The 19,273-nt window shown below is 40.5% G+C and overlaps 1 long non-coding RNA gene across 1 annotated transcript in view; it reads right to left on the bottom strand.

The window, feature by feature from the left end:
- Positions 1 to 6,969, bottom strand: part of LOC125618170 — a 21,756-nt gene extending 14,787 nt beyond the window's left edge. Inside the window, exon 1 of the long non-coding RNA XR_007349429.1 lies at positions 6,295 to 6,969. This is a non-coding gene — a long non-coding RNA (uncharacterized LOC125618170). The remainder of the gene's footprint in view (positions 1 to 6,294) is intronic.
- Positions 6,970 to 19,273: the final 12,304 nt, after the last annotated feature.

Here is a 19,273-nt window from a genome sequence, read left to right as displayed (position 1 = left end):
CTTATATTTGATAAAGGGGCTAAAAGCATGCAATGGAGGAAGGATAGCATCTTCAACAAATGGTGCTGGGAAAACTGGAAATCCATATGCAACAAAATGAAACTGAACCCCTTTCTCTCGCCATGCACAAAAGTATACAGGCATTTTAAAATGTACCATATAAGCTGGGAATAGTGGTGTATGCCTGTAGTCCCAGCAGCTCAAGAGACTGACGCAGGAGGATTACAGGTTCAAAGCCAGCCTCAGTAATTTAGTGGGGCTGTAAGCAGCCTAGTGAGATCCTGGCTCAAAAAAAAAAAAAAAAAAAAAAAGGCTGGGGATGTGGCTTAGTGGTTAAGTGCCCTTGGGTTCAATGTCTGATACCAAAAAGAATAAAAAACAACCCATAAGCTGTTTGCATAAGGACTCTTTGATATTCCACCAAGCTTATAGTCATGGCCTTCCAGCTTTCTCTTTTTTTAGTGGATTTTTACCCCATATATTCTCTATATTTTCCTTTACCCAATTGTTGCTCCTTTTTATATTCATTGACTTTCCTGAAACACTTGATGCCATATTAGACTAGAACAGGCTGGACTAGAAGCCCAAGGTCTAAGCTAAAGAGCTAGTAAGACAGTTTTTCTTGAACTTGAAACAAAAGGTATGAAATATTGAGCTGACTTAATCATGTATATTGAAATGATTAGAAGAAATTTTTTAATCCTAAAATAATAAACTAGATGTCACATAAAGTTTGAGCGAATATAGATTTAAATACACACATACACACAGAGAGAGCATATATACACACATAGCCTTTCCAATTTTACCATTAAAAGGCAGAAAGGGTTAATTCAAAGTAATGCATCCATAAGGATAACACTATAAAGTAATAGACTGGGCCAGAGTTTAAATTAGAAAAGGTCTCTGAGGATCCCAGATCTGCAGAATCTTTGGGGTCAGTTTTATGAACATGCGTATTGCCTTGCTTATTGCAGATGTATTTAGATGAGAGAAAAATGATAAACCTCTTTGGAAATCGTAGGTGGAGACTCACACCTGTAGTGAGTGGGCTTACAGATTATTGTATTGAGTATAGTGAGAAGGGACTGAAGTACGTGGAAAAATGATGTGGATTTTCCCTGCCAGAATTGTAACTCTGAATGTGGTTGTCACATAGCCCTGTGAGAGGTGATAATATCTCTTCCTTGGTGGACCTGCAGCGAGGACCTCAAATTCCCACCCACTTTCACTGTGGTAGAATCAAGGAGTTCTTCTGGCTATGGCTCCACCTTGAGGCCCAAGTGGAGTGAACTCAGACTTGTGAGGCTCTCAGCTACATCAAGAAGATTGATTGCTTCTTTTCACCTTAGGTAGATCTTGCCTAAGGGCTTAGTTTGTGCTGTTATAACAAAATACCATAGATGGCTTATTGCACACACACACACACACACACACACAGTTCTGGAGACCAGAAGTTCAAAATGCCAGTAGAACCAGGTTCCAGTGAGGGTTTCTTCCAGCTTGTAAGCTGCTGGCTTCTTACTGCATCCTCATGTGGAAAAAAGAGGCAAAGGAGCTCTCTGGGGACTCTATTTTTATAGAGACTCTAAACTGGGGTCCAGTTCATAAGGGATCCATCCTTATGACTTCATTACATCCCAAAGGCCCCCCCTCCCAATGCCATTCTATTAGGGTTTGGGATTTCAAGATGTGAATTTTGGGGAGATACAAACATTCAGCCCACAGCATCTGTGAAGCTTCCTTGACATTCAAGCTCAGCCTGGATCTCCCCTTGTGCCATAAAGCAGCTGGTTTCACCTCTCAGAGCACTGACCAAATGCCATCTATCTCCTCCTTCCACCAATGGGAATGCAGGCCTTGTATGACAGGGCTCACACTCCTATCACTTTCCGCAGGGCCCAGTGCTCAGCATCATGCCAGGGACACAGCAGGCACACAGTATCTCCTCTTTGAATGAAGGACAGGTGCCTGTGATCTTGTGGACAGCATAAAGTCTCCTCTGCCTTCAAGCCACAGAGCTTTCCTTCCACAAGTATTTACCAAGCTCCTACTAGGTCTCAGTCACTGTTTTAGGCATTTGGAATAGATACATTGGGGTAAAACAGGGCTGATGAGATTCTAACTGGTGGACTTCACTTCAGTTTGATATTGGTGAACAAAGTGGGTGTTTTCCTTAATTTCATTACTTAAAGGGATGTTTGCAGGCAGCCAAAGTTTGCATACCATGAGTATGAGTCCCTTGTCTTCTACTAACCATCTACATCAGGGGTTGGCAAACTATGACCATTAACTGTTTCCATAAAGTTTTATTGGAACACAGTCACCCTCATCTGTTCACATAATTGTCTGTCTCTTCTCATCCTTGGACAGCAGAATTGAGTACTTGTGATAGAGATTATATGGCCCACTTAGCCTAAAGCATTCACTGCCTGGGCCTTTGTAGCAATAATGTTTGCTGACCCCGGTTCTTTGCCCTTGCTCTTTTGGGGGGTATTGAAGTCTGAAGACCTTGTGGCAGCAAAAACCTCCCCAAATGGGACAAAGACAGACCTGCAGCCAAGTGCAGACTTTTTATAGTTTTTCTTCACACTGTGACGGACATTTTAAATGGAGGCAGGTTTTTGCAACTCATGTCTCTGTCTTTAACATATAGGATAACAGACTTTAAGACAATTTAAAAATAGGAACTTACTTATTCAACAACTATTATTGGCTATATACCAAAGAATAAAATAGATGTGTTTCTTTCCCTTATGAATTGTATGGTCTATTGGGGGAGACAGATACTAAGAAACTAAGACATGAATATTCAGTTATGAACTAAGATAGCTACTATCTAGGGAACAACAGCCTTGCCATAGCTTCCTCCCCATTGTTCCTGCATGTCATAGGAGGGTACAACAGGATAGGGACAATTTTACCTAGATCACAGGGAGATATTGAGACCTGAAGGATCAATAGAAGGTAATTGAGTGGAGTGGAAGGGACAGACAAAGGGAGACCAGGGAGGAAGTTGCTGAGGTTCAGGAAGAAGAGCAGGAATATGGTAATGTGTGGCAGAAGCCCAGTAAACAAGGAGACAAGAGGCTCAAGACAAGGCTGCAGTCGCACCAGCAATTTGTATAAGCCATGGGAAGGGGTGGGTAGACATGCATTGTAAGTGCCTTGGAATGTGTGAGCATGAGTGATATGGCTTGTCTGAGGTTTTAAGCTCACCTAACTACTAGGGATAAAGTGGATGAAAAGGCACAAAGTTATAAGTCTGAAGAAGAGTCAGAAAGCTTCTAAGATAATATGCCAGAGGTGGTGATGACTCACAGAGGCTATGCTAATACAAAGAAGTGGACAGATTGGAGGCTAGTCTGGAGGTAGGAAGGACCTGGAGAGTGAATGTGAACATGTGGGTCTGCAGGGGCCAGCACTGGAAAGGAGCAGGAGCAGACTCAGAAATGACACCAGGTGTCTGGTGTGAGCAGCTGGAGTGGGGTGGGTCAGGGCTGTACAGGAGGAGATAACTAGAAAAACAGTGAGTTCAAAATGGAATTCTGACCATATGGACCCAAATGGTTCCGTCCCAGGAAAAAGATAGAGGCATTTTGGGAACCAGTCTGATTGTACAAAGAAGTCTTTGATAGGCTCAGATTTTAAAGAGAAGTATAAGAAAAAGATAAAAATAGAATATGTGCCATATGAATGTAGCCAAGAATATTGTCATATATTGACAGTAGATGAATACTGTCAATATTCAACACAATATTCAAACAAATCTTTCAGATTCCTTTTTCAGTTTCTGTTTGCCTTTGCTTCTTCCAACCAGTACCTGAAACTACCTTCAGAAATCTGCTCACAGGCTACTAGAACTGAGCATGTCCATAAAATCACACACTCTCATGCATGCACGCACACGCACACAAACACACTGAGAGCCAAAAGGACCTAGAACTTTATGCCCTCAAAAACATACCTTTCATCCCCCCACTCCCTGCCCCATAGCCCCTAGCAATGTTGACTCATGCAGAATTATGTAAGTCTAGTTCCCTTGCTTCTACTGGGAACAAACACAGAAGTATTATTTATACCCCAGGTCTCCTGTAGGGTCAGGTTCAAGCTGTGCCTATGCTTGAGTTTCATCTTTGCTTGGCTTCTTCTCCTTTGCTGTCTGACTTTCCTCATTCCCTTACTGGGTTTTCCTGGGCCTGCTTCCATAGTAAATCCCTTGCATTCACATACTTATCTCAGGATTTTATTTATCTTAAGATACATAAAATATATACAATATATTCCAATGATATATACAATAGAGTAGCAAGAATTAAAGTAATAGTAAAATAAGCTATCCAAGAAAGCTAGAATACTTAAGAAACGGAGGCTCACAAATAGCAAATGCTATTCAAGTTATGTTCCCAAAAAAACAGCAAAGATAAGCTAGGAGATTTCAGAATGTTAAAAAGTGATCTTCAGGAAGATTGACTCTTCAGCTCCTGTGTTGACTATCTACTCCATCAAGGAAAAGAATCTCATCCAACTGGAATGGGTAGAAAAAGCCTGGTTAAGAAAACAAGGTAAGAATGTACCACCAAGAGAAGAACGTACCATTTTTGGTATATTCACATCTCCAATTCCAGGCAAGTCACAACCCAGAACATCAACATTTCATTATGTAATCCCAGAAACAGTTGTAGATCTTTGAGAATTTAGGAAACATGAGGAAGTAGCTTGGGGGATGAATTAGCAAAATGTTTCCTTGAAATATTACTCAGCGGGGCTGGGGATGTGGCTCAAGCGGTAACGCGCTCGCCTGGCATGCGCGGGGCGCTGGGTTCCATCCTCAGCACCACATAAAAATAAAGATGTTGTGTCCGCCGAAAAACTGAAAAATAAATACTAAAAAATTCTCTCTCTCTCTTTAAAAAAAATATTACTCAGCCATAAAAAAATATTACTCAGCCATAAAGAAGAATGAAAAATTATGGCATTTGCAGTAAATAGATGGAACTGGAAACTATCATGCTAAGTGAAATAAGCCAGTCCCCCCAAAATAAAGGCTGAATGGTTCTCTCTGTTATGCGGATGCTAACACACAATAAGGGAGGGGGAGAATAGAAGTTCATTGGATTAGACAAAAGGGAATAAAAGGAAAGGAGGGGAATGGGAATAGAAAAGACAGTAAAATAAATTGGACATAACTTTTCTGTGTTCACATATGAATATAAAAGCAGTGTAATTCCACATCATGTACAACAAGAATTGGATCCTAATTAGAATAAGTTATACTCTGTGAATGTGTAATATATATGTGCAATATATGTGTAATATCTGTGTATTTTGATAAAATACACTCTACTGTCGTGTATAGCTAAAAAGAACAAATGAAAATGTTTTCTTGATTTTCAGAGAAGTGAAAAATGTAGGATGGTAAATTTTGAATGTTAACTTCATCAAGCTTCAAGGATGGGTAATCTAAGAGACAAAAGACTTAGAAAAGAATACAGTGATTACTAGGTACTAACATAGGATCACTAGGAATCTTTATGATAGAGAATCTTTCATTTTTTTATTGGGATATTGAATGGACTATTCTTGACATAGAGAGTAGTTGTAACTAAGGTATTTGAAAAAGGCTTATATGATTTCTTGTAAACAAGATGAGGAAATGTCACCTGGGTGATTATAAAGTTGGACACTTGTATAAAGTTTGACACTTGTAAGAGGTCAAGCCAGAAAACATGCTAAGGAACTTAAATTCATCATTTTCTTCAGTGATCTACATGACCAGGACAATCTCCTGTGCTCTGGCCTTTCCCATTCCAGATTCCATGAAACCTGCCCTTATATTTCCAATGCCTCAGCCCTTGCCTACTTCCATAGCATGTCTCCCTCTTCCTGGTTGGACCCAGTGAACACAGAGGCATTCCATGAACTCCAGCATACTTCTCAGTTCAACTCCCACTCCCAACATAGCAATAGTCCACCTTTGGAATAATTCAACTTTCTTTTTTCTTATGATCCCAGGCCACTAAGAAACATTGGAGAAAATTGCAAGCCTGTAGCTTTCCATTCCAGAAATCCCTCCTTAGAGTAGTTTCTGCTCTACACCATTCATTGAAGCTAAAATCCCTATGGTACTCCCCAACCTTCTTTCTTCTTCACTCTGAATTTAGTCATCACATGATCTTGCTGATCCCACCTACTAAAATTTTTTTGACTTGGTTCCTTTCTCTTTCACATTGCCCCACGATCCTTCAGTTCTTATTAGCTTTTTTCCTGAAAGACTGCATATCCTCTACTGACCTGTGCCACTCTGGTGTTCTCTCCAGCCATCCTCCATGCTGCTTCTAAAGATGTTCTCCTGACACAAAAGTCCCAGCTGGTTATTCCCTTTGCTTGGAAATCACGTGGCTCAACCTCCTGAATGAGACACAATGGAGCAAGTGATGGCCGTCATTTTTGGTTGTCAGCCCCAAGGCCCTGGAGTTGAACCCCTTATCACGTCTGTCTCTAAGTCTTTGGCTGCTCTGTGCCTTGTTTTCTCCAAAATGTAGAGACCAAAAGACATCACTGATCCATTCTTCAGAGGCCCGGGATTCATGAGTTAATGTCTGCAAAGCATTTTGAGCTTCTTGGAAGAAAGGCGCTAGATAAATACAAAGTGTTGTTGTTATTATAGGGAAGAAAAAGTAACTGTTAGCTCAGGGTCTATAATTAGGAAGCAAATATAGTGTCTGGTGGCTTTGATAATAGGATTTCTATGAAGATGTGGCATGCAGCAAGCCTGTTGACTGAAATGTTCTAAGTGACATGATTTTAGCCATCCTAGTCCGAATTCTTCACATCTAAATTTTCAATTCTTCCTGCCCCTCCCCCACACTGTTTTTAGGTAAACTCTAAGAAGGCAAGTGTCAAATTAACAGCTCCCCAACTAATAAACTTAGTGTGTTCGTGGAGAGATTATGGTTATGAACAGGACTCTGGACTCACTGCCTCCTTGCTGAGGTCAAATCCTAAAGACTTTAAGTTGAGCCTGTGCACTTTCTGTTGCGTCTTGGATTTCTCATCACTGGCCCGATGCAGGCCTAGGAAACAGCTTGGAAAAGAGAGCTCGGGAATTCTTTCAAGAGAAGCACAAATCTGGGTTCAGGTCTTGGAAAGTAAGTAAAGAAGGAAATAGTTTTAAAATATTTTAATGTGTTTATCTGCATATTTTCGGTCTACCCATAATGTTCTGAGAATTTAAATGGTTTAAGAAAATCACTTCTTAAAATAAGGAATATTGTTTTTTGTGGAACAGTTTCGCCATTCAGACTCCTCTGACTTTCTGCTATCAATTTGCCAAGTGATTTTTTACCTGTATTTGCCTCAATTTCTGCACTGTAAAATTGTCATATATGATTACCATTCCAATCGACACTGCTAGAGAAAAGCAACAAAGGAAGAATTCGCAGATGTACAGTTGAGTGTCCTCAACAAGCCAGCTGCAGGGTTTCATGTACGTTGCTAAACTCCCTGTGCCTCGGTTTCCTCATATATGTAATAGCTATTTAATTTAATAGCTATTTAATAATTAAAATTAATTTAAATGAAATTCATTTTCATTTAAATGAAACGTTTAAATACTTTAAAGGAAACAGGGATTTAAGACTTCCAGTTTTAGAATCTGTTATTTTTATCATTACTTCAATGTCCTCTCTTAAGTGAATACTTAACAATTATGACTTTAAATGTTGATTTTTCTTGCCCAAGTTTTTTTTTTTAATTTTACTGTGGGGACTGATTTGCTCCATGGGACTTGGTGCCATAATTCTGATTTCAATGTACCTGTTACATTTTTAGAGTACAAAACTTTCAAGTATGTATGTGTGTTTATTTCATGGACAATGAAATCTTTGGGTTTTTTTTTTGAGAGAGAGAATTTTTTAATATCTATTTTTTAGTTTTTGGTGGACACAACATCTTTTATTTTATTTTTATGTGGTACTGAGGATCGAACCCAGTGCCCTGCGTATGCCAGGCGAGTGCACTACCGCTTGAGCCACATCCCCAGCCCTTTGGGGGTGATTTTATCAGAAAGCTATAGGCTTGTTACTTTTATCCCATGGATTTGGATTTTTTTTTAATGTAAACTTTTTCCCCCTGTTTTTGGTACAAGTAAATTACAATTAAAAATATGTAAGCTAGGAGTTTTTATTTTTCACATTCATCTTGTCAGCAGAGTAAGATTTTGGTACGAGGCATTTATTTGCCAATTGCTGAGGGAGGCCATGTACTGGGGACCTGTGGTAGAGATGGACACTGGGAAGGTGAGGTGTTTGTAGGGGGAGTAAGAGGGTCTCTACTGCAAGTTCTTGGCCCTCTGAGGAAGTGCTTATTGCTTTCAGAGGTGTTACAACTTAATTAGTGTTTATTTGAATATATTAGAGTTTGCTTTGATATAAAATTCTTGGATACTATCTGAAAACACACTTACCACTTCTTTATATCTTGAAAACAGGACTAGTACTTTTTTTTTAAATGTCAAATTCCATTTTCCTCAGAAGCAGACTTCCCGAGCCTAGACCGAATTGAACCAATCAAAATATATTTCTCAAGCTCATGGCACTGAAAAGTAGAATTTGCAGGATGCTTAAAAGAGTCTCACACCAATTTAGAGAAATCTCTGAGACTAGGTGTTGAACTCAACTATTGAAAGAGGGCTGAGGATTAATGAGATAATATTTGTAAAGTGCTTTTTGATATGCTGATTATGCATTACTGGGCGTGGAGAGCACAGTGGGTGATAGTGATGGGGTAGTCCAGGCTGTCACCATCCACCACCCTGCAGGGACACAGGGACAGGCCTCTGCTCTGATGCTGCTCCCTCCTCCCCGCCACTCTGGACCTGCCCTGGAGGAGGCTCATCAGAGGTCCCTGTGGGGGAGGCCCCTCAGGGAGTTCGCTGTGGTCACCTCCCAAGTTCTCCAACTCCCTGACACATCTGCTTTCCCGAGTGACAAATTAAAACGTCTGAAGCGGCTGGAGCCCGCTGCCGCCAGCACACATGGCCGACATGTGAAGCTGTGGTCTTCCGAGTTTTGACGCATTCCATCCAGGACACAGGGACAGCAGTGTTTAGCAGTTGACACAAGAGGGGTTTCTACTGCCTGCCAGACAGCTAAAAAGCTGCAAGAAATCTTTTGTGGGTTCCCTGAACGCTTTGAATTCTTCTAGCCAGCCTGACAGCCCTCTGCTAGCACTCTGCAAAAGACTGCAATGTTCTTGCAGCACTGGGTGAACCTTGGTTATGGGGGTGAACAGACCCCGGGAAAACTTGAAAGGGACAGTAAATGCCAAGAAAACAAATACTCTTCTTCGGCTTCTTGCTTGCCAAGAAGCAACAGAAACAACTGCGGAGAGAATCTCACATGAATTCAAGGGAGAAAGGAGCTGGCGAACCTCAAGTGGATCTTAACTTTCTCTGCCCCTCACTACAAACCCACCTCTCTCCTCCCCAGCCCCCTCTTGCCCCTGCAGGGTTTGTGTTCAACATCAAATTAAGTGTTCATGACAGCTAACCACAAGTTATTAAATGTGATTCACTGCCACATTGCTGCGCCTTCACTGGTGGCACAGAATAACCACTTAGACAAACCATTTGATTCATGGCATTGATACAAAGAGGCTTTCAGAAGGAGAGAGGCCTTCTCGGGCCTCTAGCTGAAAATTGTTTTATTTCCGTTATTCTCTTAAACAGGTCAGTGAGCTGAATTAAACCCCAAATCCTTTCTAACTGCTTAGCTGTGAAGTCTTTAAGATATTACAGAGCTTGTGAGAAGTGGCTGCGGATTGCCAAGTCAGCGGAAATTTAAGAAATCTGTGTCAAAAACGAACTCATGTTTGACAAGTGAGGCTAGCGATCTGCAGCCAGTGTGAGGGGCGGCGATCTTTTGTGCTCTTAATACTTAGGTTTCCTATCAGAGACAGGCTGCATTATTTTGGGAAGCTTCCCTGCTAGGACCAGAGAGTTGGTGAAACAGTGACTATTGTTGCTTTTCCTGTGTTTCACTTTCTCCTGGCTCGTGTTTGGAGACAGTGGATAATGGAAGACCTGTGGTCTTTCAAGGATCAGGCACCTCATTTCACTGTTTTTCTGTTTCATCATTAAAGGTCCTGGTACAGCATGTAGGATCCTGAAGCATGTCACTGCCCCTTCTGGGTGGAGGGTTAAATTTACTGGAGTGTTAGGTTCTGTTTGTGACAAGCCAACTGGATCACTGCGTTGAGAAGGTCCCCAAATAGGAAACTGAATGATCCTTATTCAAAATCAGCTGGACCATGTGTCCTTCCTGAAAATGCCCTGGACAGTTCCTGATAGAAGTACACTGTGGGCTTCTCTGTCTGCAGTGCAGGGGGTGCGGAGGCTTGCCATCTGTTTATAATTGGCATCTAGATCTGATATATTGTAGAGGGATCCCAAGCTTATTGAATTTAAAAAGGGGGTACCAAGTTTGTGTGGGATAAATTCAGATCTAACTTGTCATCTCTCTGCCAAGAGCATGTAATTCATTTTCTTATTACCAACATAGTCTATTAGAAAATAAGTTAGCTATGTAACAAATTGAAGTCTAAGAAAATATCCATATTAGGAAACCTAGTTCGATGATTAAATTAAGCAAGGATTACTTTGGCGTGAATAATTCCACAATCTGCTTTTCTGTCCTGAAAAATGAGTTTAGCAAGGCATGGCTGTGCTTGTAATATTTAACAGCTTTATTTTCAGGGTTTTGAATTATTTCACTATCAGTCTTCTAAACATTTTGTTTTGATGTCACCTAGTGTCACCTTCACTGTCATTTTTGAAATATTTGGAACTAGGTTGAGTCAAATGTCTTATTAAAAGAGCCAGACCCAGCTGAATACACACATTTACTTGTTCATTCATTTATTTATTCTGTCTGTATCCAGTGCTTCTTCAGTGAGAATTATCTTAGAGGAAATCAAAAGCATTTGGTCATTAAGATGTCACTTAAGTAATAGAAGAAATTCAAGAAAAGCACAGCTCACCAAAATAAATGGAGTAATAGTGAAACCAGTTTTTTGTTTAACTAAGGTTCAAGCCAGTATATCTTTCTGTTTCAGTTCTTAGAGAAAAATCTAAATTAATAATTCCATTCTTCTCCTTTTTAGATAGAACAAAGGAAATATTCCAAATTTTGGTGGATCACTATATTTGCTAAATCATCATTCTTTTAAGAAGTTAATGTTTATTTTATTGCATTTAACATACATTAGCCTAGAGAATGTGTGCTATAAATGTTTTGTTGGTTTTTGTGCTATTTTAGTTAACACTGACCTGTTTCTTTGTTTTTGACTCTCTTCCTAAAGTATGGAACATAAACTATACCTTGTATAATTAAGGTTTGGATTGCAATTAATCAGTGTTTTAATATCATTTGATAAAAGAGTTCATGCTGTCTGCAAGAGTGAAGGCGGTCTTCACTCAGAAAACAGCTTTCCTAATAATAAGAAGAGAAAGTGATTGAAAGGCAAAGGAATAATTAGGATATTTTTCTTTACATGAAACTATATATTAAAATGATCAGCCTGATGGCTTGCTTTTAACCTGTAACTTTCTGCATCTTTACAAACCTGATTTGGTCTACTGAGTCAGCAGGATAAGGGAGAATGTTTTAAGTTCACCAAAAACCATTTTGCTACACAATATAAATGAAATAAAATCCCATAGTTTAAAATTATCCAGTACATATGATTCATGAATGGATGGGTGTTAGAGAAGTAAGGAAACTTGGAAGGACCATGAAATTAAAAAAAAAAAAAAGGTGTATTGTAAGTTACCAAAATGTGTAGTATTTCAGGATTCATCCGTTTGAGTGTACAGGTGGATTTTGAAAGTCAGTGCATGTTTAGGATGGTAAATATAGTCCTTCCACACATATTTGTTGTACTCCTACTATGTGCCATTGTTCTCTCCATTGGATGCCAGGATTCAACAATGAATGGAGTAACCTTCATATATACTTTGTGCTCTTTGAAGAAACTATGAAAAAAATAAATTGCTACAAAATGTGATAAATAATATTCACTCATGCCACTCTTAATTATTTAATTAGGGGGTAATATGTTCAAGAAGGAAAAGAGGGACCATATAATAAAGTCATTCTTCTGAGACAGAATAGGAATCACTCAAGTTCCCAGTGAAGAATAAAAGAGTTTGGAAGAAGCAGTGGGAATAACCATAAAACAAACCATAGACAAAGGGGCCAACTGAGAAAATATAGAAAAGTTTGGTGTAGCTCATGCAGGAGGGAGGAGTGTGGTGTGCAATGCAGCTTGGGCTTCTAAGAGCCAACTGATTGAGCATGCAATATGGGCCAAGCATCTCAGAACAAATCTTCAAGCTAGGTGCCATTCTTTGTCCTCTTGTTAGAGAGATCAAGCCTGCAAGATTACACATCTAGGAAGTGCAGAAATGAGATGACTTAGTTACTGACTGGATATGGGACCAGGGTACATGGGGTGTCTAAAATAGTCCCTGTGTTTCTGGTCTGGGCAGCTGGATGGTGTTGGTACTACTGACCAAGTTGGGGACAAAGATGGTGAACCAACTTTGGGGATATGTGATGAGTTCAGCATGGGATATTTTGAGCTTCAGATTCATTTGAGACATGTGAGTGGAAATGTTTAGTATGTAGGTGAATCTGGAGAGAGAGGACTAGGCTAACTGTGGAGTTGAATCATCATCCTTCCAATTCCCATGAAAGGACACCAGGCTACGCCCTCTTCCTTTTCTCTGCACTTCCTGCAGCAATGCCTTGTATTTGCTGTTTTCTGTTTTCTTCCCCCATCCTTCCTCTCATTTTTCTCTTCTCACAAAGGAATCCAAAGTAAGAAAAGAGAATTGAGCCTGTATCTGCTTTTGCAGGTCTCCTGCCTCTGCCCTTCCTCTACCCCTCCTCCAGGTTTCCATTTTCAGCTAAAAGTGTGGTTATCTACAAGTTTAGATATCTGCAAGTTTATTTGCTTCCGGTTCTACAGATCAGAAGTCTTATCTGAAGTTTTTTTTTTTAAATTTCATTTTCTCTTTTTTTAAATTATTTGTTCTTTTTAGGTATACATGATAGTAGAGTGTATTTTGACATATTATACATACATGGAGTATAACTTTTCTGAAAGTTAAGATGTCAGCAGGGCTCTGCTCCTTCTGGAAGCTTCTAGGGAAACTGTTTCCTTGTCTTGTCAGCATCTAGAGGCTGCCTGCATTCCTTGGTTTGTGCCCCTTCCTTCATGGTACCCCCTACCTTTGCTTCTGTATCAAATTTGCTGCTCCTGACGCTGATCCTCCTGCCTCCCTCTTGTGTAATCCATGTAGACCATTGGACCCCCTGGATAATCCATGATTATCTCCCCACTTCAAGAACCTTAACTCAATTATATCAGCAAAGTCACTTTTCCCACATAAAGCAACAAATTCATAGGTTCCATGGTTAAAGACAGATATATTTGGGGGGTGGGCAGTTATTATTCAGCCTACCTCTAATCTTAAGAGTTGGTATTAATTGAGTGACTGGTGTATGTTGGGCAGGCACTGTGCTAAGCACTTTTCATACTAACCTCAATTAACAAAGAGATTAGTATTATTTGTTTAACAGATGAGAAAACTGAGACACAGAGATATTAAGTAAATTTGCCCAGTCACACAGGTATGTCAAGACTCAGACTGAAGTTTAAGTTCGTGTTTCTTTTAACTATGTTCCAGTTGTTCCCCAGAACTGATAATACTATCACTGATCATTTGTTTCTCACAGTTTCATGTGTTTTTACAAAATGACGTTAGTAGAAGGTCACCAGATGGCTATTCTCCTTTCTCCTATTCCTTCCTGGAGAGTCTGTTCCCTCAAGCTGCCCTGGGTTTGCCAGACTAAAAAAAATCATCTAATAGATTCATTCATGCTAAAGCTCTAGGGGGATGATCTCCTACCCTCTCAGGAGTTTTTGCTTTTAAAGGAGTTTGGGAAGATAGAAGGAAGAGAGAAAACTGGGAAAGGAAGGAAACCCCATGGGAACTAAGTTTAAAGGTAGCTTTAAATAATAGATTATAAATTAGCACACAGGGGGCATGTGACTGTAGCCTGGGGGAGTCAGAGCACCTCAGCCCTTGCCATGTGGGTGTCCCAGCCCTGAACTGTTTGCTCTTGTGTCCTTTTCTCACCTTTTCCTGCTCTTCCCTGTATCATCAGATTCAACCATGACAGATACTGGTAGGAGGTTGAAAGTGAGAGGGAAGGAGAGGCCAAAGGTCTTTCTGCCCTCCCTGAATGAATTCACAGAGTTCATGGGACTGGGGTTGTGGCTCAGTGGTAGAGCACTTGCCTAGCATGCCTCTGTGAGGCACTGGGTTCAATTCTCCGCCCCGCATATAAATAAATGAATAAAATAAAGGTCCATCAATGTCTAAAAATTTTCAGAGTTCAAGGTAAAAGGTCAAATGGATATTATCATGCATGTCCAAATCTTTAAGCAAGTTAACCAAATGCTAAATAAAACATCAACTGTACCTTCCTTCACATTGACTTTGAAACCTAGCTCCCATTAAAATTCCTGGGCTCCAGAGATTTCACGCCTAGACATAGTGCAACAGGAAGAGATGGCCCTAGCTCCTGGCCTCTGCCTCTGACCCAAGCCTGGCCTCTGCATGGGGCTGGCCATAAGCCTCCCACCTACCTGCTTCTTGTGATCTTTCAAGTATAGATATATAGACATCCCTTTCTATGTGTCCAAGCTCTGTCCCCTTCACCTCAAGCATCTGGCCTGGCCATCCCCAGCTCTTCTGCCTCCTGTAGTGCACACTAGAGGTAGGGCCCCTTCAGGAGAGGAACCTTGCCCAGTTCCTGGGAGTGGCTCAGGTTGACGATATGGTGTACTGTTGTGGTTAGAGGGAGTACACAGGCCCTGAGGCCACAGGCACCTCCCTGTTGTCATAGAATTCCTTGAAGGTAGATGCTCAGTGGGAAGAGGACCACAGCGGGCTGAGAAGCCTTGGGTACAGACTCAGGTGGGGTGGGGGCCATTTTGGTTTTGGGCCAGGGTCATGCTATCTTCTCTTTCTTTGTCTCCTCCTGGCTTCAGCTTCACCTCCACCTCTGTCCCTGCAACCTAGGGCTGTTGCTAAGCTCTGGGTTTCCTAGGTAGCTTCTTTCTGTCTTCCAGCATTGTTCTAATTCACTTCCTTTGCTAGCTTTCTTTGTCTTACATATTCAGAGAAGTTCCTATTTTTCCCAATTGGATCCTGTTAACAAACTTGCCTACTGAAGTAGCTCATCTGAAATCTCAGAGCAAGAACCATTCCATCGCTAGCCATTGCCTTTCTTCCCAGAGCTGACCTTGACAATTATTCACAAGAGTCCCTTCTATACCCACATTGCCCTTCTGCAGAACTTTATGAGAACCAGACTTCATACAGTGTTCTGAGTTTTGCTGCATCAGAAAGAAGTTTAAATATTTTCGTTTAATGTGGAAATATTTTTAGATGATGAAGATGATTAAGTGTTGAAAATGTAGCGACCTGTTTGGCACCGAGAGAAAAGAAATATGAAGAATTTTTAATAAAAATCTGACCACAATGGTGTTGGAACACAATCTGTCTGAAATACAAGACAGATACTTTATCCCACGGGCTAAGCTGACTTTACTAATAGTTTTGGACAGTTACAGGTGTAATTTTAGCTACCAGAGGGAACACAAATTGTGTTATAAGAATGCAATAGAAACAATGGGAAATACAATTAAAGTTTTAAAAGAAAAATTGAATATAAAGTTAGCAGAGCTAATACAAAGCATATTTTCATAGCTTTTCACCAACAATGTATGTGAATCCAAGCCATTATGAAAATCAGATTTAGTTGCTGGGATTCTTATGTAAAGAGTGTGAAGTTGGTGTGCTGTGAGCACCAGCTGTAAACATAGCATAAACCTTACACCTAACAAAATTATTTTTGATACAATGCTTTACACAATTAAATCTTTAAAGAAACACACGAGAGAGAGAGAGAGAGAGAGAGAGAGAGAGAGAGAGAGAGAGAGAGGAGGAATGGTGATGGATACTTATTTGGAAAAAAAGCCTGTGCCCATCATCCATGTTTCTATGTGGCCAATGGGGATGTCTCTTTCTTTTTTGCCTACGTGGCTTTAATTTACCATTGTGAGATGCAGTATGTGGGGGGAAAATATGTGGAGAGAACGCTTTTATGTGCTTTTTTGATTAAAAAAAAATCAGTGCCACCAGTCCGTGAGTGATCCTAAAATAACAAAGCAGTTGTTTTTGTGTGTGTGTGTGTGTGTGTGTGTGTGTGTACCCGCGAGAGCGTGTGTGTGCATGCGTGCTGGAAGGAGAACTTTGGGGAAGGAAACAGATTTAAGTTTCAAATTTCCAAGGATCTATTTAAATGACAGCAAGGAAAAAAAATATTGAAAAAGTGATGAAAAATATCCCAGCAGGATCTTTTCAGAAAGCCATCTAACTTCCGGTGGTTTAACTTGTGCAATGTAATTTCTACAGCCTTTGAAATATGTGGGCGCCCTCACTGCTATTTACGTTCCCAATACTCGGAATCAAATGCTCCATTAGGGCTCTGAAAAGACAGGAGTTTCCAGAAGAGTTTGGTAATTGCCCATTCATTACTCAAAAACAGTGACAGGGAATCATCATCTTTTTCCCTAAGTGACACTGGCATGTGGTCTGAACCAGGCACAGGAAGAGGCAAGATGTCAATTCAGGAGGCATCTATAGACCAGTTAGCAATGCTGCTGCATGAACATAAGCCTTCATGAAGGTTTGAACCATTACTCTCCTGTGTGCGAAGCAGCAAGAGATCTCTCTAATCCAATGAGCTCTCACCCAGGCAGGCATTGTCCTGGCCTCTGATAGGCTGCCTCCATCCATAGCAAGGAACCAGATCATGACACATGGTCCATCCTCTTGGCTTAAGTTTTCCATGGAGAGAGTCCTGTCACTTGGGCAATGTTCTTATCAGGGACAAAATATACCACCCCTAATAGTTCTGTTATCCCACCTCTGAGGGTTGCCATGGACTTTGTAGTGCCCTGTCCTGCTAGAATCACCTTGCCTGTGTCCTTTCTACTTTCAAACCCATGCTGCATGCACTGGGTCCAACTGTATACAGGAGCTTAAAATAGTACATATTTTTCAACATTTAGAGAAGCTTTTAATTTTCATCTCTATGAAGGACAACAGGCTAATCTTCCATTTTGCAGATGGTATAGCTGAGTCTTCTCCTGGGTAACCTGTGTTGGGAAGGACCTGCATTTCTTAGCTTCAAAATCACTAATATTTCTGTGGATTTGGACTCTTGACCCATTTATCCTCTTGACTCCACCTCTGTACCACAGTAAATTTACAGCATTGCACTGGCAGAGAATGCATTTTTTTCCTTTTGTGTCTACAGAAAGGGTTTAGCTTATGGTTTTTCAAAACTGGAATTAAAAATTTGCAATACAGGAAGTGATTCCCTATCTCCATTATTGCCTTTCTCCTAACTTTGTGCCTTAAACTAGATAGATATAACAGTGAGGGTGGGGAAAGGTATTTGGGGGGAGAGCTATGCCCTTTTCTGAATGCTCCTAGGCTGCAGTGTTTTCCTTTGAAGTACATTGCTAATACTTAGAATGAGAAGAACAGATGCTTAAATATTATAATCAGTTTTAAAAATATAAAGGGAACCAAATCCTCAGTTCTTTGAAAAGTCTGTTTCCTAATGACCTTCTCCTCTCATCTCAAATTTCACATCAGTGGGATAATTATGCTTTTCTGACAGTAGAGACCCTTGTGTGGCAGGGGGAAGGGGAGCTGGTACCTTCCACCTTGGACACTTAGGGTGCTGTCCATGTTTGCTGGAATCACTGTGCTGGGGAAGAAATCTCCCATGATGACTCACCCAAAGTTCTGGCTACAGCTTGCCAGCCTCAGTCCTTTTGTTTTTTGCAGTAAAGATCAGTAGTGTAGAAACAACCCAGTTATCACATGATTTCAAAGTACACAGCATGAACAACTGCATCTTTAAAAAAAAAAGGTGAAATTTTATACAAATTACAGTATCTCATACTTTTATGAACCCAAATGAAATAACTACTCAAATAAACCTTAAAGACGAGACACAAAATAATTTCTGAAGAACATACCTGAAAATTGTGTCACACAGTGGCTCAACTTTTGAGAACTCTTTGTTCCATAGATTTGTTTTTATTGTGGGTCAAATAAATTCCTGCCACCATAACACCTCCAGCCTAGGGACCTATGGTCAGCTGCTAAGAAGGGAAAGACCAGGCCAAGGTGGGTGCCTATGTTTAGTTTTCCTCTGGTTGCATATCCTTAATCTTTTACTTATACATGGCTTTGAATTTTTCTAAGTATTATATAAGATAGGAGCAAAGTCTGTGCTTGCTTTTGTCTCAGGAAGGGACTGAGCAAAACTAAGCATCCGTGTTGAATTGCACATGGCTTCTTGGCGGACCTTTGCTGGGTGTCCCCTCCTGTTAACCTCTGTACTCTGCGGATCCCAAGTGACTGCTGGCTTCCAGCATCCTCTGCGTTCATGTGGCTCATTGGGAAATCCCACTGTTTTCCTGCCAAAGGGTTTGTTACCTAGGTTTAAATTCTGTTTGGAATGAAAAGTATAGTTAACTTGTTTCTGTGGGCTTTTTTAGAGAGATATGTAAAACCAAAGTTAGAGCAATGGAAAACAAACATTTGAGAAAGCACATAATTAGGGGATGCGAACTCAAACTGGGGGAGGCTGATTTCATAAAGGGGAGAGAACTGTGTGTGGTCAAAGAAAAGAAAGAGCATGTGCACAATTCGCCTGCTTTGGGGGAATCGCCTCCCTTAGAAGTAGAGTCCAGGCAGCTGGAAGGTTAAGGGAAAACCTACAAATTGATAAAAGCCAACTGCCTAAACAGATCTGATTAACAATTAAAATTTAATCATTCCACAGTTGCAAAGGCCCTCATTATCCCCAGTTCCCATAAAGTTACCCAATATCGAGATGCGAAGTCATTCTTTAGGAACTTGTCACCGCAGGTTTACACGGAAATGTTTTCTTCAAAGAGCCTGAAAAGCATTGTTACAGGGAACCACAGGAGAGAATGAGGGAAACAAACGTGGAGAGGATAAGATGAGAAAATTTAATAAAACAAAATACACCCACTCCCCAAAACACCGGACTGAACTGGTTTTTTTTTTTTTTTTTTTTTTTTTTTTTTT

Source organism: Marmota marmota, unplaced genomic scaffold (assembly GCF_001458135.2).
Source record: "Marmota marmota marmota unplaced genomic scaffold, marMar, whole genome shotgun sequence".
NCBI lineage: Eukaryota > Metazoa > Chordata > Mammalia > Rodentia > Sciuridae > Marmota > Marmota marmota.
This window is presented reverse-complemented; position numbering and strand designations above follow the sequence as displayed.